At 36.6% G+C, this 25,595-nt stretch overlaps 1 protein-coding gene across 2 annotated transcripts in view; it reads left to right on the top strand.

Annotated features, from left to right (window-relative positions):
- The window catches only part of LOC124363231 (chondroadherin-like), a 307,780-nt gene that overhangs the window by 216,838 nt on the left and 65,347 nt on the right, over positions 1 to 25,595 (top strand). For both annotated transcript variants that reach the window (XM_046818400.1, XM_046818399.1), the window contains exon 3: positions 3,019 to 3,058. The gene's annotated coding sequence lies outside the window, so the exon portion shown is untranslated. The remainder of the gene's footprint in view (positions 1 to 3,018; positions 3,059 to 25,595) is intronic.

Genomic DNA, 25,595 nt, shown 5'->3' with positions numbered 1-25,595 from the left:
CTTAATAAGTAAAACGTTTTAAGATGGCGGTAATTTTGTGTTTGAGCAAACGTTTTATCTTTATTATTTCAATAGATAAGTCAATATTGATATTTTTTGTACAGTTTTCAAGTAATTTCAAGCAAAATTTATTCATTCTTATTTTTGATAAAATTTAAGGTTTCATACGCGGTGGCCGTTTTAAGTTATATAAACATACAAGCGAAAAGTTGTAACCGAATTAATGTAAACAACATTCTGGATTAATAATAACTAAATCACTTTTAAGTTCTTGAAAAGAAATTTATTTGTTAATGATAATTTTTGTCTCGTAATGTTTTAAGATTATGACATTTTTTATGTTTGAAAGTGTTATAGTTATATTTACACATGTCAAAATAGAGGGTTGTTGTTTAAATAAAATATATAAAATAATAATGCATCTTCTATTTGACGTTTCGAGTTAAATAAAATTGTTTCCGACTGAGCCTGAAAGTATATTTTGAGGTGATCTGTTTGTAACACTGCAGCCACAGAGCCCTGCAGTTCATTTGTCTCCACACAAAGTTAAGCCGAAACAAATTGGGAAAAGCTTCAATTGATGATACATTCTCATGTCACATTCCTTTATTATTCCATAATAATGTAATATTCTACTAAATATTTACATTTGTAGTATTATGATGAAAACCACTTATTATAATTAAAAAAAGCGTTTTCTTTGAAAGAAACAGAAAGAAAAAGAACATTATAATTGTATATTTCGTATATGATATGATAGCTCTGAATGACGTCTATCAAATTACGAAATAATACTTTCCGTCTCTTTCCGCAATTGTCTTAGCTATTCATAATTTATTACTTAAAACTTCACCACACACTAAATGTGTTTTCCGTACCGACAAGGATATTTTTATTAGTAGCCGAGCTGCTGAGGTTATGATCAGTCAGTGGTTGCGGCGATATCAATGAAATATTGAATGTTTAGGAAAATACGTTAACAGAATGATGATATATCCTATGGTAAAACAGTTGATTGTGCGGGGCGGTGCGGGGAGGGGTAGCGGCACGACTTAGAGGCGGCTTAGGTCCGGTTAGTATTCAGTGATCAGCTTTATGTATGATATTCCTTGCGATACATCGTGAGTTTGAAAAGTAGAGCTGTATCTGATTGTTGATATCTATCGTAATCGCGTGTGTTGTATAGGCTACGCGGCTGTTTGCAGGCGATATTAGCCGGCAACGCAGTGTGGGTATGGGCGGTAAGAAATCCCAACAAGAAAAACACACACACACACACACACACACACACGCGCGCGCGCGCGCGCGCGCAGAGGAATCCATATAAGAAGAAGAACATACACTGATACAGTTTTTATAACTTAAAATAAACATATATAAGTCAATAAATTTTAAAATTATTTAAAATTAAGATAAATTAGCAACCTATTTTAGAGTTAACATTCACATAAAACGAATTATCCTACAGAAAAGATAGAAATACATAAACTATTGTAAAATTGAATCATCATACAAAATAAAGTAATTCCTTTAGACCAAATACCATTGAATACATTAAATCTTAATACCAAACACAAGGAGATTGTTATGCAAATTAAGTTTACAACACCTGGAGGTATAAAGTGAATTTAGATCAGCTGGTGACTTTACAATAATGGAATTTATTCTATTTTTTTAGTTTGAAATTTGTCTTTAACGATGATTGTGAAGGAAATGGATTTTCCTGAAATTTTCCATCGTTCAGTGATACAAAAAATCAGTAACATTACGTTTCGAGATCTGCAATCTGATCTCTTCTTCAGGTAAACAGCTAACCTAACTAGGTTTCAGCCGTGACGATTGCCCTTTAATATTAACCTCTGGTCGGTCGTAGGTGGTTGGTCAGTGAATGCAGATATATTGTGACCTGTATTCTGTAGTTTCGTTTTAATAATTAGTGTACTCGTATGTTAGTTAGTGAAGTTGACACACAACATGGTGGTTGTGATTCCTCACTTACTCATGTCATAACGCTCTAATATGATTTGATTATTGTAACCTAGATTGTAAGTGTGTATTACGTTAGATTGCAGATCTCGTGTTATTGATTGTTGTATCACTGGGTGATGGCAAATGTCCAGAAAATCCTGATCCCCTCAGATATTTTATGATATAATTAATAACATTTTACTTTATTCAAACCACGTGGAATCTCTTTATTTTGGTTTACTTTATTTTACTTAGAAGATAATTTTATTTTTAATATACAGTCATGGTCAGTATGGAGTTACAATATTAACAAAATCTTTTTGTCATGTTCTCCCTAATCCAATATTCTGATGTGACAAGTTCCCACGACAACGCAATATGTTTATGAAAGTTAAGCTGAATTATTCAAGATTTATACAGAACCAACCAATATAAAAAAGTAACGTAATTAAATGTGTTTATAAGTTACTGAAAAATGTAATAATTAGGGTTTAAGAGATCTCTCTTTGTACGTTAATTACTTTATTCTACGCTATGCCGTTCTTATAAACGTAGCCTATGAGGTGGGATCATTTACTTGCGGTGATTACCGTAATGTAGGGTCGATAAAGTTACATGCGTACAGACAAATAGAAATCGGTTTCGTCATCAACTGATGGGATAGGGGCAGCCAACAATAATGTGTTTAAATCATTAAAACATCAGCTTATTCAGCTCTCACCTTTATTATTGTCCAATATTTCTTTTTCTAAAATCCAGAATTGAAAAATTTAGTTCTGATTTTTAACTATGGTTGATTGTGTTTTTGCCAGTTTAAAGAATGTCCTCCGATGTACGAAATAAGCATATTTATTGCAGGTCTAGGAACCTATTTAGTCTCATATGAATTGTAATTAAATATTTTCTCATTATTGATCACTGGTGTATAGCCACACAAAACTCTAACCCAAGTCATGAGAAAGTTTAATTAAACAATGTATAAAGGAATGTAATACTACTATACAACACCGATGAGACATGAAAGCTGATAATAGATATATTTGATTTCAGGAATAAGAAAACTACTATGTGGAGTAGCCTACTGGTTAAGGTAAGAATAATATCGACGATATTTTATAGCTCTAGCAGTGCGCATGCGGTGATTCATTACATCAAATTAAAAAGATTACAGTTATAGGATTTAATAACTTCACGATATGCCTGTGAATTATTTTAAATTAATTTTGATTAGGGCTATTTGGGTTATTTAAATTTTAGATCTGTTTATAATACATTTTACACTTAACATAATACGGGTTTTTATATATTTTATACAGGTTTTTCTTCGCTCAGTTTTCCTAACAATGTTACATTATTACTTATGAACGGGCTTATTATATTTACTCTCTAATACTTAGAATCAATAACTTTTTTACATTTTCTACTATATTTATTAAATACAACGAAATGCCTGTCAACTTTAAATTACAGTATTACAGTTACCTGTGCATATTCATATGTTTACATGTAACCATTTCAATGTCTACAAAAACTATCTTTTATTGGATTAGTTAGTTATAATAATTATAATATATTTCACTGTATAGGATTATAATTTAAAGTCCGCATGAAATCAGTGGTTTTAAATTAATTGTCATTATGAATATAAGTATTAGTAATTCTGCATCTTGTTGGTGAATTACAAAGTACAACATTAGCATTATTACCTATATTTTCGTACAATAAAATATCAACCAAATCTTATAAAGTATTTAATTTATAGTAATATAACCAATATCAATATAACTGTAATTAATTTCTGTTGATACATTCAAAATATCACTAATATATTCAGTCCCATAGAACCTGTGCATCCCATGTCTACAGAATAATTAAATATATTGATCTTGATCCTAATATAAATATATAAATCTATTTATATATTTATGCTTGTTGATATTTTTTAAAATTGTTTGTTGCTCTTACTGTGTTTGCTTGTTAATAAAGATAGAAAGTGTTCTGGCCAATATTTAATATTTGATATTTATTATTTATATACGTATTTATTAGTTAAAATTTATATTTGCTTTTTAATTGTTTGCATTGTTTTGGTTGTTTCTTGTTAAAATTTGTGTAGTAAATTTAGTATGTTGTGGACTGATAGTAAGAATATAGTATTTGTGAACCATGGTGGGAGAAATCATAAAAATAAGAAAAAAAACATTTACTTGCCAACTGCATGTATATTTTGTTTAATATATCGCATATTATTGTAGTAATAAGTCACACGTGCTTCTAAGCACCTGACTCTGTAAATTTTTGAAATAAAGGTTTTTGTAAACTCCGTAAAAAAATATTCAGCAGAATAGAGTCAGTCAGCTGTATTCCAAGGAAACCAAGCAAAGCTGGGGGTTGGGTACAAATACACAGACAGCGACGCGACTTTTGTGAAGTCCTAATATAATGTATATGTGGGCTCAAGTCTTAACTGACTATTATTGAAGCTTTTATACAAATATATACATGGTTTTATATATATATATATATATATATATATATATATTATATATATATATATATTTAAACTAAGCGTCATGCAAGTGAATAGGTGTATATGATGGTATTTAGTGGAAATTTGCGAATTTTATTACCTTTATCAAGTTGTCTGACGACACCCTGAGAAGAACAACAACCATAATACAATTGGATCCGTTTATCGCCTCTTTAAAATTATACTTTTAATCTCACTTGCTGCAAAACTGAACCCTGTTTCTTACTAAAATCCTCCTTGGACTAAGACATCTCAAAAATATAGTTTTTAGTGATATGTTAGAAAATAATAAAATGTATCAATGTAAAGCAACAGTTTTGAGAATTTCTTTGACATTCTGTAAACTCCAGATATGAAAGAATCTGAAAACAAACAGAAATCATCAACTGTTATCATCCCTAACAATTACGACCTTATATTTAGATAGTTAGACTGGATGGAATAAATAGGCCTATAAATATATATGTAGACATGATAATAACTATTTAACATTATAATAATTAACTAAATCCACCCCAAGATATACATGTTAGAAAATATGACGAAACGTGATATGTCTACAAAATAACTAATGAACAGCACATAGATGTTCTATCCCCAGTTATTATTATTAACCCCAGTCTCTAGGGTGAGATCGGTTATTTTATTAGAAATAAATGTTTTCCTTTTTATGACTTAGATTGCCAGTGTGTGGCACTTTGTGATGTGACGCGAAACTAACCAAATGAACGTTATGGAATAAAATATACAGAGTGAGACGTGACTCTGTTTTGTGTATTCCCGCCTTTCTGTGTATTCGTACTACAACTGTTATTTTAGAAACACTGATAAAGAATTTGGAGTGATGATTCGTCAGCTATTGAAATGTTGTAAATGTTTATGTCTTGACTAACCGGGAGTGTCAGGGGCCGAATTCCTAATAAGTACAATAACTTCATGCAAATACTGGTCTTAGTCTCGCAAGACGGCTGCTGCTTCTTTACATGGTTTAGAGCAATGTGTTTGGTAACAGTTTGTTCAGTTTAAAGAGAGAACATCCGGCTGTTCAGGACAATGCAGGATCTTCACAAATTCCTTTGTCGTCTTCCATTGACTGAGCTGTGACGTTATCAGCTGAGGTGTGAACAGTGGTAGATCAGGCCTCCAAAGGAATGGACTCCATTGGTGTCGGTGAACTTGTGTTGGTAACTGGCTTCTTCCTCGCAGTTTTTTTTTATCTTCGAACCATTAACCGGATAAGTAATAAATAATTTTGCCAAATAGTAGATTAGTGTTTTAACATTGCTATATTTCATCTACAGGGTGTTTATTACAGGTGTTCAATCTTATCAGTTTGAACAAAACAAGTTATACTTCTTGAAGATAGTGTTTCAATAATAAAAAGTTAAAAAGCTGTTATAGTAATCTGGATTGATAATGGTGCCCTCCATGTAGTCTGTCAGATTGCTATGTGGTAAGATGAATCTATCTCGTATTGAAATTCATGTCATTATCATGTGTATACTTGTACGCTATTAATTAAACCGTACTTGTTTGCAATGGAGGGTTATCATGTGGATACTTGTACGCTATTAAATAAACCGTACTTGTTTGTACTGGAGGGTTATCATGTGGATACTTGTACGCTATTAAATAAACCGTACTTGTTTGTACTGGAGGGTTATCATGTGGATACTTGTACGCTATTAAATAAACCGTACTTGTTTGTACTGGAGGGTTATCATGTGGATACTTGTACGCTATTAAATAAACCGTACTTGTTTGTACTGGAGGGTTATCATGTGGATACTTGTACGCTATTAAATAAACCGTACTTGTTTGTACTGGAGGGTTGTCATGTGGATACTTGTACGCTATTAAATAAACCGTACTTGTTTGTACTGGAGGGTTATCATGTGGATACTTGTACGCTATTAAATAAACCACACTTGTTTGTACTGGAGGGTTATCATGTGGATACTTGTACGCTATTAAATAAACTGTACTTGTTTGTACTGGAGGGTTATCATGTGGATACTTGTACGCTATTAAATAAACCGTACTTGTTTGTACTGGAGGGTTATCATGTGGATACTTGTACGCTATTAAATAAACCACACTTGTTTGTACTGGAGGGTTATCATGTGGATACTTGTACGCTATTAAATAAACCGTACTTGTTTGTACTGGAGGGTTGTCATGTGGATACTTGTACGCTATTAAATAAACCGTACTTGTTTGTACTGGAGGGTTGTCATGTGGATACTTGTACGCTATTAAATAAACCGTACTTGTTTGTACTGGAGGGTTATCATGTGGATACTTGTACGCTATTAAATAAACCACACTTGTTTGTACTGGAGGGTTGTCATGTGGATACTTGTACGCTATTAAATAAACCGTACTTGTTTGTACTGGAGGGTTGTCATGTGGATACTTGTACGCTATTAAATAAACCGTACTTGTTTGTACTGGAGGGTTATCATGTGGATACTTGTACGCTATTAAATAAACCACACTTGTTTGTACTGGAGGGTTGTCATGTGGATACTTGTACGCTATTAAATAAACCGTACTTGTTTGTACTGGAGGGTTATCATGTGGATACTTGTACGCTATTAAATAAACCGTACTTGTTTGTACTGGAGGGTTGTCATGTGGATACTTGTACGCTATTAAATAAACCGTACTTGTTTGTACTGGAGGGTTGTCATGTGGATACTTGTACGCTATTAAATAAACCGTACTTGTTTGTACTGGAGGTTTATCATGTGGATACTTGTACGTTACTAAATAAACCGTACTTGTTTGTACTGGAGGGTTATCATGTGGATACTTGTACGCTATTAAATAAACTGTACTTGTTTGTACTGGAGGGTTATAATGTGGATACTTGTACGCTATTAAATAATATGCACTTGTTTGTACTGGAGGGTTATCATGTGGATACTTGTACGCTATTAAATAAACTGTACTCCTTAGTACTGGAGGGTTATCATGTGGATACTTGTACGCTATTAAATAAACTGTACTTGTTTGTACTGGAGGGTTATAATGTGGACACTTGTACGCTATTAAATACACCGCACTTGTTTGTACTGGAGGGTTATCATGTGGATACTTTTACGCTATTAAATAAAATGTACTTGTTTGAACTGGAGGTTTATCATGTGGATACTTGTGTGCTATTAAATAAACTGTACTTGTTTGTACTGGAGGGTTACCATGTGGATAATTGTACGCTATTAAATAAACTGTACTTGTTTGTACTGGAGTGTTATCATGTGGATACTTGTATGCTATTAAATAAACTGTACTTGTTTGTACTGGAGGGTTATCATGTGGATACTTGTACGCTATTAAATAAAGTGTACTTGTTTGTACTGGAGGGTTATCATGTGGATACTTGTACGCTATTAAATAAACCGTACTTGTTTGTACTGGAGGGTTGTCATGTGGATACTTGTACGCTATTAAATAAACCGTACTTGTTTGTACTGGAGGGTTATCATGTGGATACTTGTACGCTATTAAATAAAACTGTACTTGTTTGTACTGGAGGGTTATCATGTGGATACTTGTACGCTATTAAATAAACCGTACTTGTTTGTACTGGAGGGTTATCATGTGGATACTTGTACGCTATTAAATAAACCGTACTTGTTTGTACTGGAGGGTTATCATGTGGATACTTGTACGCTATTAAATAAACCACACTTGTTTGTACTGGAGGGTTGTCATGTGGATACTTGTACGCTATTAAATAAACCGTACTTGTTTGTACTGGAGGGTTATCATGTGGATACTTGTACGCTATTAAATAAACCACACTTGTTTGTACTGGAGGGTTATCATGTGGATACTTGTACGCTATTAAATAAACCGTACTTGTTTGTACTGGAGGGTTATCATGTGGATACTTGTACGCTATTAAATAAACCGCACTTGTTTGTACTGGAGGGTTATCATGTGGATACTTGTACGCTATTAAATAAACTGTACTTGTTTGTACTGGAGGGTTATCATGTGGATACTTGTACGCTATTAAATAAACTGTACTTGTTTGTACTGGAGGGTTATCATGTGGATACTTGTACGCTATTAAATAAACTGTACTTGTTTGTACTGGAGGGTTATCATGTGGATACTTGTACGCTATTAAATAAACCGTACTTGTTTGTACTGGAGGGTTATCATGTGGATACTTGTACGCTATTAAATAAACTGTACTTGTTTGTACTGGAGGGTTATCATGTGGATACTTGTACGCTATTAAATAAACTGTACTTGTTTGTACTGGAGGGTTATCATGTGGATACTTGTACGCTATTAAATAAACCGTACTTGTTTGTAATGGAGGGTTTACGCTGTCACGTATACAACCTGTTTTACGGAAAATATAGAGATTTATGTAATCTTCTCAATGCTGCAAAGTACATAGAGATTAACTTGTAATCAATGTTTACAAGTAAATCTTAGCCAGAACAGAAGCTTTACAGTAGTGTCACATTTAACTTCTCTTTGTTAATAGTGCTCCAATCTTGGTCTGTTCCTTCAGTCTTAGTGTTATGCACACAACAACTAATAATTTAAGCATTATAAGCGTAAAGATAGTAAAAAGTTGAAGTAATGAATGAGGTAAAGCTGAAGTTTTGTTACAACTATTTAAATGTCCAACGAAGAATTAATGGTAATATTTATATTTATAATGTTAAACAATAATAAGTATGACTAGATTTCACAAGATATTTTTACTTTAATATCATTCTTTCCCTTAATTTACCAGTTGTCTAGTGTGTATATAAGGATATAAAGATCGAAAGTAAATTTTTTACCCACATTAAAACATTCAAAGTACTTGTATGAAGCATGTCTAGAAGGCCATATGAATGAATCTGCTTTGCAATATTTCTTAAATTTCGTTTCAATCAAAATAATCTCAGTATTGCAGTATCAGTATCAGTATTGAAACCTTAGTGTAATGCAGTTTGAGCATTAGTGGGGCTATGGAATACATTCAGGTGTTTATTATTTCACTCTTTGGTGTCTTAACATAAATAGAGAGAAACATAAGTGGGCTTCCAAGAAGAGTCTGGGCCAGAGTGACATTTGCAGATATCCCAGGGAGACCCTTTACAATCCACTAAGCTAATACAATTATGCTTTAAATTAATGGTTTTTTGTAAAGCTCATTCTAAGGAAGGTTTACGATGTTTGCATTCGAAATCAATTCTTTTCATGGCCACTACTTATTTTTGCTTTCTTATTAAGGTACAGTGCTAGTATTGTATAAATAGAAACAAATTACATTTTGTTTATATATAATCTATGAAATTTTGAAATAAAGCTGCTGTTAAAAGGTAGAAGATTACTGGCATGAGTAACATCGCATTGACCAGTGTGAGATTATGTTGTCTCAGAAAATTCAAATACTCTGTCTTAAATAGTTCTTGAAGAGGTAGTACAACGGTGTTTAAATGCCACATATAATCCAAAAAATTTAAAACTCAGCTACGATACAATATTAACATCGTTTCAAAACCTTAACTGAACCCTTCAATTACACATAATATTGCACCACAATTTCAACGCTACCATTGGGCACTATCTCTGTATCACCAATGAGAAAAACAAAATGAACATCTCCAAGAATGATAAGCAGTCCGTAGTGTGTTTACATTTATAAACATTTAATTGAATTGTACTGCTTTTTAAGAAAACAATGTAACATTGAATTATCTTTTAAAATTTAGTATAGAAAATAAGAAATTTAATTTTATATACATTGTAGATTCCCGTTAAACATTGTACATTTCTTAAGCAAATCAAAACTATTCTGTTTTTTTTTAGATTTACCTCATATATTAGCTGGCAATGTACGAAACATTTTATTTTTTACATCGTAGTGGCTCAGCAGATTATGTTCGTGACATCAGTAAAGGATCTTCCCTTCCAACAGCCTTTCTCCACACCGGAGGTGTCCCGGAATGCCATCCTGGTACAGACTCTTCTTGGCCGGCAGGTTCGCGACCCCCATTTTCCTGCTAATATCACGTGACTGCTTGTCACTGTTCGTATTTGAGGCATATCCTCACTCCTCTAGGGTATTACTGATGGACTACTGACGACGTCTAGAGTGTAGATAGCACCTAGGAGAAGATACCAGAGTCTACGACGAAGCCATCCGTAATCTACGAGATACTTATTATTGCACATATCCTCACTCCTCTAGGGTATTACTGCTGGACTACTGACGACGTCTAGAGTGTAGCTAGCACCTAGGAGAAGGTACCAGAGTCTACGACGGAGCCATCCGTAATCTACGAGATACTTATTATTGCACATATCCTCACTCCTCTAGGGTATTACTGCTGGACTACTGACGACGTCTAGAGTGTAACTAGCACCTAGGAGAAGGTACCAGAGTCTACGACGGAGCCATCCGTAATCTACGAGATACTTATTATTGCACATATCCTCACTCCTCTAGGGTATTACTGCTGGACTACTGACGACGTCTAGAGTGTAGCTAGCACCTAGGAGAAGGTACCAGAGTCTACGACGGAGCCATCCGTAATCTACGAGATACTTATTATTGCACATATCCTCACTCCTCTAGGGTATTACTGCTGGACTACTGACGACGTCTGGAGTGTAACTAGCACCTAGGAGAAGGTACCAGAGTCTACGACGGAGCCATCCGTAATCAACGAGATACTTATTATTGCACATATCCTCACTCCTCTAGGGTATTACTGCTGGACTACTGACGACGTCTGGAGTGTAGCTAGCACCTAGGAGAAGGTACCAGAGTCTACGACGGAGCCATCCGTAATCTACGAGATACTTATTATTGCACATATCCTCACTCCTCTAGGGTATTACTGCTGGACTACTGACGACGTCTGGAGTGTAGCTAGCACCTAGCAGAAGATACCAGAGCCTACGATGGAGCCATCCGTAATCAACGAGATACGACACTTATTAATGCACATCAAGCTTAGAGATTATCTGTCAGCCTACAAGGTCAGGGCTCTGGCGTTATACGCTGAGACATGTAGCATCCATCTTGTATATTCACGAAACCTTCCTTCAAATGTAAGCGGCTAACGTGGAATTAACTGTTATTGATAAAAGGGACGTATTAAAATTAAAATTTCATGTCATAAAACACAGAAGTGAGCAGCCGCTAATATTCTGTCTAGATATTACAATATATAAATAATAATGTGTTTATGACCTATCTAAATGTTATACGAAACATATAATTTGCAATCGCGTGTATTTATCGAAACTATTACATTACAAGTATACAGCTAGTTATATTCTGTTACAAAACTACTGACCTGAAATATTACTTGTCCACGTGGAAAAGAAACACGTTTAGGACAACACGTAAAGGAAATCCTGTGTTTATTTTGACCCTCATTGACATGCAAGGGTTAAGTCTTAGGCAAAGCCTGCTTCCACAGTTGTCGGCTGTTTTTCCCGTACTATACTACACAGAGAATTCACAATACTAAACTTCACCTAGAAAAGAAACATGTTTATGTCAACACGTATGTGATTTTATGTGTTTATTTTGACCCTCATTAACGTGTTAGGTTTGTCTAATGTTTTCAAATGTAATGTTTTTAATGTTGTTGTGGTAATGTTGGCTAAATTACTAGGAATCGATGTCAAATCTATAACAATTTTGTTAAATCTGCTTGGAATAATAATTGAGAAATTGATTAGATCACTTCTCAAATCTACTTCAAATAAACGAAAAATCTGCAGCAGATTATTTTTAATTTTGTATAGAATTTAAATTTTTACTTAATCCAAACCCATACTTTCTAAATCTATATTTATAGAAAGTTTCACCAGATTTTGTAATTGATTAGCCTGTACATTGAGTGTACTTTTAACAATTTCTAGTATTGTACAGATATTTTTAAAATGTATTTCTACAAATGCATGCTTGTATATATCATCTAGGAGAGGTTTGACACTGTGTTTTGTATTAATTTTAAAATACGTTGGTTTATCTCTCCTTTTATTGTTTTTGTTTCGCTTTGTAACAATATCATTGCGCTCTCCATTTATTTAAGAACATTTCGGAAAGTAACAATATTTTAGAGATTTATTTTATAGAATACCCAGAGTCTTTACTTTTTTCTAACAGATTTATCCCTTTATTGTAAGTAATTGTGTTTGCTTTTGATCAAAGTTGTTGAAATTTTTCATGTGTCTTTAATTCAAGGTTTTGTTATTGTTTTAATTTTTGTAGTATCAATCTAAAAATTTGTTTATACTTTTTTACAAGACGATCTAATATTTCGATATCCACATGATAAACCTCCGGTTCAAACAAGTACATTTTATTTAATTGCGTAATATTTCTTTCTGTTTTACAGGAAGAAAACTGTTAACAGCATTTGTATTTATTAGATAAAAATTGATAACATACAAAGTTTGACAACATAAATGTGAGAAGTGACAACTAAAACGTAAACGTAACAACAAAAAATAAACGTGACAACAAAAAATAAACGTGACAACAATAGCGTTTAGTGTTTTACGTGTTCTCGTTTAACGTTTTCGCGTAAAAATGTTTTTGAAACAAATTACTTTAAAGTTGGAATAAAATTGGCCAAATAGTCGGTGTCCAGTACATCTTCTATAACTATAGGCCTACTTGTATTTTTGTTATTGAACTATATACATTTTTACAGAAGCGATTTTGTTAATAATGTTAAAGACAACAACAGACTTTTAATATTGTTTATATTTCTCTTAGTTATTTCCATCTATGTGCCAAATTTGGTTTATTTAGCATAACTCATTTTAGAGATAATAATTTGGTAATAAAAACACAAAATGGAGGCTTAGAATCAGACACAGAATTTGAAAATAAGTAGTCAGCCCAACCTTTTTGTTACATCTTGTATATCTGTAAATTTATATAATAAAATATAACGGTTTAATTTCGTGAAATTTTTTAAGAAAAGTTTTTTGTCAACTCCAGTTTCAAAATAACAGCTATTCAAAGTTTTCAAACTGTATTAACTAAAAATACATTGTATTATGACACATTTATAGACTAACATATACGTAGCATTTTTCTGATGTTTTTATTAAGTTAATTTCTTTACGACAAACAATAACCCAATAATAAAGATTTTATTTCATTCCTTACTTAATATACACTAATTGAATTATAACTTCTTATAATTTATTTTGAAATGTGGGTTAGGTTCAAGCTGAAGGTTTACCTTTATTCGATTAAAAATGTAAATTTGTTTGCCGAGCTGTAAACAAAACACACAAACAGCCGGTAAACACGATGTTTCTACAAATAACGCAGCTATGGTGGGGAACTCGTTCAACGCGAATGTTGAGTTTAGCTCAAGTTAACCTTCCTCTTACGTGCAGCATCTGAAATCTGATGCTGTCCCAGACTTGACTCCTGAAGTCAGGAGTTATGTCCGTCTGAAAGTTCCAAAAACGTTTGGCGACGAAGAACGAAGAAGCTCAAAACAAACTCTTTACACCGTTTCGACATCAGGGACACCTGGACTACAAAATATCGTGACGATATTCTCAATTGTGCACCTGATAAGACAATGGGAATACCTATTCACATTGATTGCTTCTATGTAACTATTGCTTCTTTACTACATATGTTTCTGTTTTATCTTGACATGATGAGTCATATCGTGAGATGTTTTCGTGTCATCGTGTATACTTAGTATATACGAGGGTTGTTCAATAAAGACTGAGACTGTGTCTATAAAACATTTATTATTTAATTCTGATCTACATCAAATTTTTCACCTTCAAAGTATTCCCCATTAAGTGAAATGCACTTGTCCCAGCGCCTTTGCCATGCCTGGAAAACCTTAGAGAAGCCATCCTTTGACATGTTCTTCAGGATCACCTCCAAAAGCCTTTACTGCATCCTGTTCCGAATCAAAACGACGTCCCTTTAATTCCTTTTTTGCAGTAGGAAACAAAAAAAGTCACAGGTTGCAAGGTCAGGACTATAAGGTGGGTGGGGCACGACCTTAATGTTTCGTTTGGCCAAATATTCTGTCACAACGTGTGCAATGTGAGGCCGCGCATCGTTGTGATGAAGTTTCCAGTTTCCTCGAAGTTCTGGACGCTTTCGAGAAATGTGTTCATTCATTAATGTAGCCAAAACTTGTTTGTAATAGTCTCCATTGATTGTCTGTCCACGTGGAAACTGAATGAGTGTACACCATTCCTTTATAGTCAAAAAAAAGTAATGACCATTGCTTTGTTTCCAGATTTGGTTGCCCTAGCTGTCTTCGGGCGACCTTCATTTTTTTCTACCCACTCAGTGCTTTGGATCTTCATTGCAGGGTCATACTGATAAACCCAGGACTCATCAGCAGTGATTACACTCTTCCACCAATCCTTATCTTCTTCAACGAACCGCTTCCACTCAAGGCAAACATCGACACGGTTTTGTTTTTGTTCAGGTGTGAGTAAACGAGGAATCCAACGAGCACACACTCTAGACATGTTAAGATTGTCTTTTAAAATTGTGTGAGCACTACCTTCCGATATATCAAGGAGTTCAGCAATCTGTCTGACGGTCAGACGTCGGTCGGTTTTGATCATTGCCGCTGCTGTATTGATGATTTCCTCAGTGAGAGAAGTAACTGGGGCACCATCTCCTCCCTGCAACTCTGGGTCCTCTCTTCCCTCCTTAAAATCTTTGAACCAGCGAAAACAGGAAGCACGAGACATTGCGTCATCCCCAAAAGCTTGCTTTATGTCTTCATAAGTGTTAGTCGCAGTTTTGTTGAGTCTAACACAAAACGTAATCGCATATCGTTGTTCACGCAAACTGGACATGATAAAACGTTGGAGGCGGGCACTTACCAAGCTGATGTTCAAATGAGCACTGATGGCTTTGTGATAGAGATAAAGCAATTCAATGTCTGTTGGTAAAACAATAGGGTCCAAAGGTATTGGAAAAACCTGGCATCATGTCTTATCAGAGCAGTATGGGGAAATCCCGGGCCCAGTCTCAGTCTTTATTGAACAACCCTCGTATTATAAACTTACTATATACGGCCTCAACAAGCGTACAAATAACGTTAAATCAAGGTGGAAAGGCAACATTTTTAATAAATATATTCTATAATTATAATTCAATACTCGCCTTCGGCTCGCTGGGGGGCTACGCCCCCAGGCCCCCAAAGTAAACACTTGCAAATTCGGGGATAAGCGGAATTCGGTGACTGGTTAAGTCCGGACATTAAGTAAATGACAAGGGATTTAAAAATTGACCTTTTTCATAGAATTTTTTTCCGGGATTCGTAAAAACTTTTGACTTTGAGGGCATTTTGCGGTTTTAAACCGTTAGAGATACGACAAAAAGTGACTGGGACCTTTCTTGTTGGAAATTTAATTTTGTCTTTCGATTGTGCCCTTAGATCTGATCTACGACCTATGGTTTAGCCAGAAAATGAGCTCGGGAGAAAAGTTGAGCTCGGGAGAAAAGTCTGTCGAACAGGGTCAGCTATCTAGTCAAGGCGAGAAATACCCTGGGTGGGGTGTTTGGATTAATGTATAAGGGAGGTTATAGAAATGAGGGGGGTTATAATTTCGTCAGGATTATTGTCTGGTCCATATGAACAAAATTCCCAGGGGGGGTTAAACGTTTACCCGGGGGATCAGGGTGGTCTCCAGGGGCGAATCACCAGAGACTATCTAGTCAAGAGGGGGGAAATACCCTGGGTGGGGTGATTAATGGAGGTTAAGACAAGAGGGGGTTTTAATTTTCGTCAGGATATTGTCTGGGTCATGAACAAATTCCCATGGGGGGTTAAACGTTACCGGGGGGTTATCCGGGGGTTCTGGAATGTCTCCAGGGGGGTGGGTTATCAGGTCATACTCAGGGGGGGGGGGGTATCCTTCCAGGGGGGGGGGGTTAAGAGACACTGGGCTAGTAAAATTCGGACATGAGGTCATGGACAGGAAATTCCCTGGGGGGGTTTAATGTTACCAGGGGGGTTAACACATCAGGGGGTTGAATGTACCAGGAGGTTATCAGGTCATACCAGTTAAGAGGGGGTCCACTTGGGCCCGGGGGGTTTGTGAATATAAATATTTACTTAGGTTACACGCTTAATGTCAAACTACAGGGACAGTAAAAAGTCACTGCGAACCTTTTTTTAGTAGATCATCTTATTTGTCCTAATATAAACGTTTAAATTCTTATTTCTGGTGATTCGACTGGTTTAGGCCGCTATCATACTCAAAAGTTTCGCGTGTCAACAATATGTAGGCTTAATTGCGCGTTTTTGCGGTCCAACGCTCAGCATCCCGCAAAACGAGTCACTGAACCTTTTCTGTAGAGTCATCGTGATTTCCTAAAAAATTTGATGGGTCCCCCACCCCCCCAGTTTAAATTTTGAGTTACGACCAACCGTTTTTAAGCCGCTATCAGAGCCCTTGAATGTAAATTTTTAAGGCGAAAATGTCCAATATTTTCACTTTAACTCGAGCGTTTTGTCGCGTCAAACTAATGGGAGATAGTTGTAAAAAAGTCACTGGACCTTTTTTGTAGGTCTCATCTTATTCCTGACTAATTTACCTAAGATTTCCGTTAGCTTATTTTGACCTTCGACCAACGGTTTTTCGCCGCTATCGCTTACAAAAAAATGCCTGCAGGGGTGAAGAACCCCAATTTTTGGACATTTTTTTGAGGGGTTGAAATGAAAAAGTTTACGCGAACAACAAATTGTACATAATCACGTTTTTCCTGGTGGCCAAACAATCGGAAGATAGGGCAAAAGATAAACTGGACCTTTTCTGTAGGTTAGAATGATCGCGCAATTTGCTAATTTGGTGAGGGTCAATCATGATTTGGAGCTACGGACCAACGGTTCGCCTGCACGCTATCGGGCTTACCGCCCCACAGGGGGGCCCCCCAAAACTTTATTTTATATCGAAAAAAAATCTCTGGAATTTCAAATTGTTCCGGAGCGTTTGTCGCCTTGGGGTCGCTTAAACATGGGATTTAAAAATGCAAAAAGTTCATTAGAACCTTTTTTGTAGTTAGACCTTTTCCTGTAGTTTCGTATGAACTTTTCCGTTCAGACTTTGAAGCTAGCTCCAATTTTGCGGTCAGATCGCCCGGCTAGTTCGCACGCTTTCGGGTTACAAAAATAGCCTGGCAGGGGTGAAGAAAGCGCGATTTTTTTTTGGGAATTTTTTTGAGTAGGGAGTTGTAAAATGAATGGAAAATTCTCCATTCTCATTTTCGGGATTTTCCAGAAATGAGTGGGAAGCACGTGGAGGGTCAAAAGCTATCTGTGTAAAAATAAATTTCAAGTCTCTAACTCTCCTCAAGGCAGTAGGTTAGAATGGGGGTATAATATCGACGTGAGTGTAGTGAAGCTTCAGTCAGTCAGTCAGTTACACATGCGGTTGTATGTTAAGGACTCGCCTTAAGCTAAGCCCTTCGGCTGGGGGCTACGCCCACAGGAAAGTAAACGCTTTGCAAATTGGGGGAACAAATTCGCGGAACCCAGGGGGGGTTAAACGTTCGGTGGGACTGGTTAAGTCCGGGACATTAAGTAAATACCCGACGGGGGGGGGGGTTTTTAAAAAATATTGACCTTTTTCATAATTTTTTTCCGGATTCGTAAAAACTTTTGACTTTGAGGGCATTTTGCGGTTTAAACCGTTAGAGAGATACGACAAAAAGTGACTGGGACCCTTTCTTGTTGGAAATTTAATTTATGTCTTTCGATTGTGCCCTCGACCTCAGATTGATCTACAGATCCTATGGTTTAGCCAGAAATGAGCTCGGGAGAAAGTCAGTCTGCACGTGTAGTCAAGCTATCTTGAATTGTTTAGTATAAACATAATAAAAACCGACCTCAAGGCAGTATTTTAAAGTCGAACAGGGGGTTTATTTTAGGTTATCTTTGTCACACCAGGGAGAACTATCTAGTCGAAGGCGGAGAAATTCCCTGTTATGGGTGATTAAATGTTAAGGAGGTGTAAGATAACGGTTTTTAATTTCGTAGGATATTGTCTGGTCATATGAACAAATTCTAGTTTTAACGTTACCGGGGGATAAGTCTCCAGGGGGTTATCTTAAATGTGTCAATTTTTACCAGGATCTTCCCAGGGGGGGGGGGTTTAAATGAGAGATTTGGTTGACTGGTAAAAATTCGGACATGAGGTCATGGCAGGAAATTCCCTGGGGGGGTTTAATGTTACCAGGGGGGTATAACACATCAGGGGGTTGAATGTACAGGAGGTTATCAGGTCATACCAGGAAATCCCCGGGGGGGGTTTAATATTACCGGGGGTTAATGACACACTTGGGCCTTTTTTAGAGGGTATGGGGTGTCTGTGAACATAATAAATATTCCTCTGTCCCCTATCTACTATTGACGCTTAGCTAACGCTCAGCCCAACTCCCGAGAGTCACTGAACCTTTACTGTAGATCACGTGATTTCCCTAAATCCCGTTTAAAATTTGTTTGAGTTACGACCAACCGTTCTAGCCCGCTATCAAGCCCCGGAATGTAAATTTTTAGGCGAAATGTCTAATATTTTCACTTAATCGCGTTTTGCGGTCAAACTAAGGGAAATATAGTAAAAAGTCACTTGGACCTTTTTTGTAGGTCATCTTATTTCCTAAAATAAAACGTTTAGTCTTATTTTGACCTTCGACCAATGGTTTCGCCGCTATCGACCCCAAAAACAAAAGTTTCGCGTAAAAAGTTACAACAAAATTGTACATAATCACGTTTTTCGGCCAAACCAATCGAGATAGGGCAAAAAGATTACTGGACTTTTCTGTAGATCGCGCAATTTGCTAATTTGATGGGTCAATCAGATTTGAGCTACGACCAACGGGTTCGGCCGCTATCGGGCTTGAAACATTATTTTTATCGAAAAAATCTCTGGAATTTCAAATGTTCGAGCGTTTTGTCGCTTAACCATGGAAGATAGAGCAAAAAGTCATTAGACCCTTTTTTTGTAGTTCACTTCATTCTCCTGACCATGAATTTTCCGTCAGATCCGAGCTAGCTCCAAACGGTTCGCCGCTATCGGGCTTACAAAAAATGCCTGCAGGGGTGAAGAATGCGCGATTTTTTGGGAATTTTTTTGAGGGGTTGAAAATGAAAAATTCTCACTTTTCGGGATTTTCCTGGTGGTTAACACGTGGAAAGCTATCTGTGTACCAAATTTCAAGTCTCTAACTCATCTGGAAGTAGGTTAGAATTAGTATACGTGAGTGAGTGAGTCAGTCAGTTACACATGCGGTTGTATATATATTAGATATATTAGATATATATATAATAGTATAAAACCGAATGTATATACTATTGACGCTTAGCTAACGCTCAGCCAACTCCCAGAAGTCACTGAACCTTTTTCTGTAGATCACGTGATTTCCTAAATCCCGTTTAAAATTTGTTTTTGAGTTTACGACCAACCGTTTAGCCGCTATCAAGCCCGGAATGTAAATTTTTTAGGCGCGTTTTGCGGTCAATAATGTCCAATATTTTTGTAGGTCACTTAATTCCGAGTTTTGCGGTCAAACTAAGGGAAATATAGGTAAAAAGTCACCCCCCTCCCCCCCCCCCCCCCCCCCCCCCCCCCCCCCCTCTGGACCTTTTTTTGTAGGTCATCTTTATTTCCTAAATAAAAACGTTAGTCTTATTTTGACCTCCGACCAATGGTTTCGCCGCTAATCGACCCCAAAAAACAAAAACGTTTCGCGTATCGGGCTTGAAAGTTACAACCAAAATTGTACATAATCACGTTTTTCGGCCAAACCAATCGAGATAGGGCAAAAGATTACTGGAACCTTTTCTGTAGATCGCGCAATTTGCTATAATTTGATGGGTCAAATCAGATTTGAGCTACGACCAACGGTTCGGTCGCCGCTATCGGGCTTGAGGGTGACACATTGATTTTTATCGAAAAAAAAACTCTCTGAATTTCAAATGTTCGAGCGTTTTGTCGCTTAACCATGGAAAGATAGAGCAAAAAGTCACTGGACCTTTTTTGTAGTTCACCTCATTCCTGATTTATGAATTTTACGTCAGATCCGATGCTAGCTCCAACGGTTCGCCCGCTATCGGGTCTATATATATTCACAAAAATAATGCCTGCAGGGGTGAAGAATGCTGCGCGATTTTTTGGGAATTTTTTTTGAGGGGTTGAAAATGAAAAATTCTCACTAACTTTTCGGGATTTTTCTAACTGGTGGTTACACGTGGAAAGCTATCTGTGTACCAAATTTCAAGTCTCTAACCTCCATCTGGAAGTAGGTTAGAATTAGTATACGTGAGTGAGTGACGTGAGTGAGTCAGTCTGTTCAGTTACACATGCGGTTGTATATATATTAGATATATATATATAATAGTTTATAAACCGAATGTATATACTTACTATTGACGCTTAGCTAACGCTCAGCCAACTCCCCGAAGTCACTGAACCTTTTCTGTAGATCACGTGATTTCCTAAATCCCGTTTAAAATTTGTTTTTGAGTTACGACCAACCGTTTAGCCGCTATCAAGCCCGGAATGTAAATTTTTAGGCGAAAATGTCCTAATATTTTCACTTAATCGCGTTTTTTTGCGGTCAAACTAAGGGAGAAATATAGTAAAAAGTCACTGGACCTTTTTTGTAGGTCATCTTATTTCCTAATAAAACGTTAGTCTTATTTTGACCTCCGACCAATGGTTTCGCCGCTATCGACCCAAAAAAAACAAATAGTTTCGCGTAAAAGTTACAACAAAATTGTACATAATCACGTTTTTTTTCGGCCAAACCAATCGAGATAGGGCAAAAGATTACTGGACCTTTTCTGTAGATCGCGCAATTTGCTAATTTAATGGGTCAATCAGATTTGAGCTTCGACCAACGGTTCGGCCGCTATCGGGCTTGAAACATTATTTTTATCGAAAAATCTCTGGAATTTCAAAATGTTCGAGCGTTTTGTCGCTTAACCATGGAAGATAGAGCAAAAAGTCATTAGACCTTTTTTGTATTTTTTTTTTTTTTTTTTTTTTTTTTTTTTTTTGTTTTTTTTTTTTTATTTTTTTTTTTTTTTTTTGTTCACTTCATTCCTGACCAAATGAATTTTCCGTCAGATCCGAGCTAGCTCCAACGGTTCGCCCGCTATCGGGCTTACAAAAAATGCCTGCACCCCCCCCCTGGAGTGAAGAATGCGCGATTTTTTGGAATTTTTTTGAGGGGTTAGAAAATGGAAAAAATCTCACTTTTCGGGATTTTCCTGGTGGTTTACACGTGGAAAGCTATCTGTGTACCAAATTTCAAGTCTCTAACTCATCTGGAAGTAGGTTTAGAATTAGTATACGTTGAGTGAGTGAGTGAGTCAGTCAGTTCCAGCTCAGTTACACATTGCGGTTGTATATATATTAGACTCGCCTTCGGCTCGTGGGGGGCTACGCCCCAGGCCCCCATTTGGGTGTTGGCTCCCAATTTCGGGGATAAGCGGAATTCAGTGACGGGTAATATCTGAGAATTATACTAGGGTCTGGGTGTTTAAATTAGGCCTAATTTTATTGAAATTTTATTTATTAATCCAATTTTTAGACTTTAATGACATTCTTACTGCTTAACCGTTAGAGATACGAGAAAAAGTGACTGGACCTTTCTCGTCGAAAATTTAATTTTTGTTGTTTCGATTGTGCCCTCAGATTTGATCTACGGGACCTATGGTTTAGTCGGTACAACGCTTGAATAAATGTCTGCACTGGTGGGGGAAAAGAGCGATTTGGTGATTGGTAAAATTCGGACATGAGGCCATGCCAGGAAATTCCCTGGGGGGGGGGCGGGGGGGGGGGGGGGGGGGGGGGGGGGGGGTTTTAATGTTACTGGGGGGGGTTAACATTTCAGGAGGTTTAATGTACTCAGGAGCTTATCTGGTCCATACCAGGAAATCCCGGGGGGGTTAATGTTACCGGGGGGGGTTTAACACATCAGGGGGTTTAATGTACTCAGGAGGTTATCTGGTCATACCAGGAAAAATCCCCGGGGGGGGTTAATGTTACCGGGGGTTAAATGACACACTTGGACTTATTTTAGAGGGTGTTGTGTCTGTGAACATAATACAAATTCACTCTGTCCCTATCTACTATTGACGCTTAGCCAACGCTCAGCCAAATTTATAATGTGGTGTTGTATTCACACTAGTTAACCTAGCAAAGCAAGTGCAAAACTGAATCTGGAACGAATTACACAAAATATTAGTCACATATTGGTTTAAAAACTCCAAAAATTGCCAATCCACGACAAATATTTTGCTATTTATAGCGTTTTCGGGCTTTCTTATTGAAGGACATACAACAAAAAGGTACATGACCTTTTTTGTAGATCCCATCAATTTGTAGTCATAAACATTTTTACATTTTAAGCTAGAACTATTTGTTTGGCCGCTATCGACTCTAGAAACAAAATTCTTAAATACAAATTAAGAAATATTTACATTTATTAGCCGAACCAATGGAGATAGAGCAAAAGGTTACTAGACCTTTTTTTGTAGATCGCGTTAATTAGTGTTAAAATCAAATATTTTATTGGTCTGTGCTAAATTTAGAATTTTGCCTGCAATAAAGCCCAGAAAAACAAAATTTCACGTTAAAACTGAAAAAAAAATCGATACGTTTAAAATCGCGTAATGCGGCCAAACCGTTGATGATAGGGCAAAAATGTTACTAAACCTTTTTTGTAGATCACGCAATTTGCTAAATCCCATTGAAAAAATTTGTTTTGAGCTAACGACTACCAACCGTTTAGCCGCTATCGAGCCCGAAAGGTAAATGTTTAGGCGAAAATTTCAAAAAATATTTTAATGTAATCGCGTTTTGCGGCCGAACCGATGGAGTTAGAGCAAAAAGTCACTGACCTTTTTTGTAGTTCACTTCATTCCTGACCATGAATTTTTTCGTCAGATCGAAGCTAGCTCCAACGGTTCGCCCGCTATCGGGCTTCAAAGGGAAGCTGCAAGGCCAAAATACAGGGGTCACTTCGCGAATTTTTTTGAGGGGTTCAAAAGTATAAAATTCCGGTTTCAGACTTTTCCCGGTGGTTTTGAGGACTCCCAGCTACGTGTGTGCAAAATTTGGGTGTTTCCAGCACTTCTATGAAGTGGGTTAGAATTTGTATACCCTATCAGTCAGTCAGTCAGTCCAGTCAGTCAGTCAGTCAGCTTACATATGCGGCTGTATATAATATAGGACTCTCGCCTTCGGCTCGCTGGGGGCTACGCCCCAGGCCCCCAAAGTAAGTTCCTTAAATTCGGGATAAGAGGGATTTGGTGATTGGTAAAATTCAGACATGAGGTCATGCCAGGAAATTCCCTGGGGGGGGGTTAATGCTACCGGGCGCGTTAATACATCAGGGGGTTTAATTTACTCAGTTTGGTTATCTGGTCATACGTGGAAATTGCGCGGGGAGGGGTTAATGTTACCGGGCGTTAACGACACACCCCAGGCCTCCCTTTCGGGTGTTGGCCAAAATTCGGGGATAAGCGGAATTCGGATTATCTTGGACCTATTTTATTTAATTTTTCAGTTTTTAATCAAGTTTTGACTTTAATGGCGTTTTAACGGGGTTAACCGTTAGAGATACGAGAAAAAAGTAACTGGACCTTTCCTGTCGGAAAATTTAATTTTATCTTTCGATTGTGCCCTCAGATTTGATTTACGACCTACCGTTCAACCACTATCAGCCAGAATGTTAAAGGGGGTTAAGACATCAGGGGGTTTAATTTAGTCAGGATATTGCCTGGTCATATGAACAAATTCTCCCGGGGGGGTTAAATGTTACAAGGGGTTAATGGCACACGTGGGCCTATTTTAGAGGGTGTTGGTGTCTGTGAACGTAATAAAAAAACTCTGTCCCTATCTACTTTTGAAGCTTCACTAAACGCTCAGCCAATCCCGATGTGGAGGGGGTTTTTAGTCACTCGTTAACGTATTAATACAAGGTCAATCTGGAACCAGACATGGAAATCGCACTAATTATAGTTGCAAGATTTAAAACCCTAAAAATTGACGACAAAGAATTTGACTTTTAGAGTATATAATTAACATTTACCAGGCTTACGGAAAGATAAACGATATAAAGCTGCTGAACCTTATTTGTAGATCCTAATCAATAGCTAGTTTACAAAAAAATTTTACATTTAAGCTAGGGCCCAACCGGTTCGGCCATAACCGAGCCCGGAAGGTAAGTTTTTAAGTGAAATTTTCAACATAATCACGTTTTTACGGCTAAAAACCATGGAAGATAGGGTAACAGACCACTGGACCTTTTTTGTAGATCGCATTATTTTTGTATTAAAATAAAATTTTCAATTTGGCCTTTAAACCTAAGGTTTTGTCTGCAACGGAGCCCAGAAAAATATATCTCACGTAAAACTTGTAAAATCGATACTTTTAAAACGCGTAATGCGGCCATAACCATTGGGGGATAGGGCAAAAATGGGGGGGGGGGGGTCACAAGATCTTTGTTGTTGATCGCGCTGTTTTTTCTAAATTCCATTGAAAATTGGTTTGATCTACGACCAGCCGTTTTGCCGCTATCAAGCCCGGAATGTATATTTTGTAGGCGAAAAAATTTCAAAATATTTTCACTTTAATCGTGTTTTGCGGTCAAACTAATGAAGATATAGTAAAAAAGTTACTTAACCTTTATTGTAGATAATATTATTTTTCCTAAATCCAACCTTTGTTTTATTTTGACCTCCGACCAATTTTTTCGCCGCTATCGACTCCAAAAACAAAGTTTTTCACGTGAAAATTTACAAACAAATTGAACTTAATCACGTTTTTCGGCCAAAACAAATGCAGATAGGGCAAAAAATCACTAGACCTTTTCTGTAGATCACGTAATTTATGCTAATTCTTGCACGCTTGCAAAATTCGGGGGGATAAGCGGAATTTGGTAATTGGTTAAATTCAGATCATGAGGTTTCCAAATTTCATGTATCCGTTCTCGACAATCGAACGGGTCGTAATGCTTCGCTAACGCTCAGCCAATTGATGTGTGGTGTATAATAATAATAATCAAATAGATATCGTAGAACAGTTAAGTTAT

This window comes from Homalodisca vitripennis, chromosome 5 (genome assembly GCF_021130785.1).
Source record: "Homalodisca vitripennis isolate AUS2020 chromosome 5, UT_GWSS_2.1, whole genome shotgun sequence".
NCBI classification, from domain to species: domain Eukaryota; kingdom Metazoa; phylum Arthropoda; class Insecta; order Hemiptera; family Cicadellidae; genus Homalodisca; species Homalodisca vitripennis.
The sequence above is the reverse complement of the archived record's forward strand: the minus strand, read 5'-3'. Positions and strand labels throughout refer to the sequence as shown.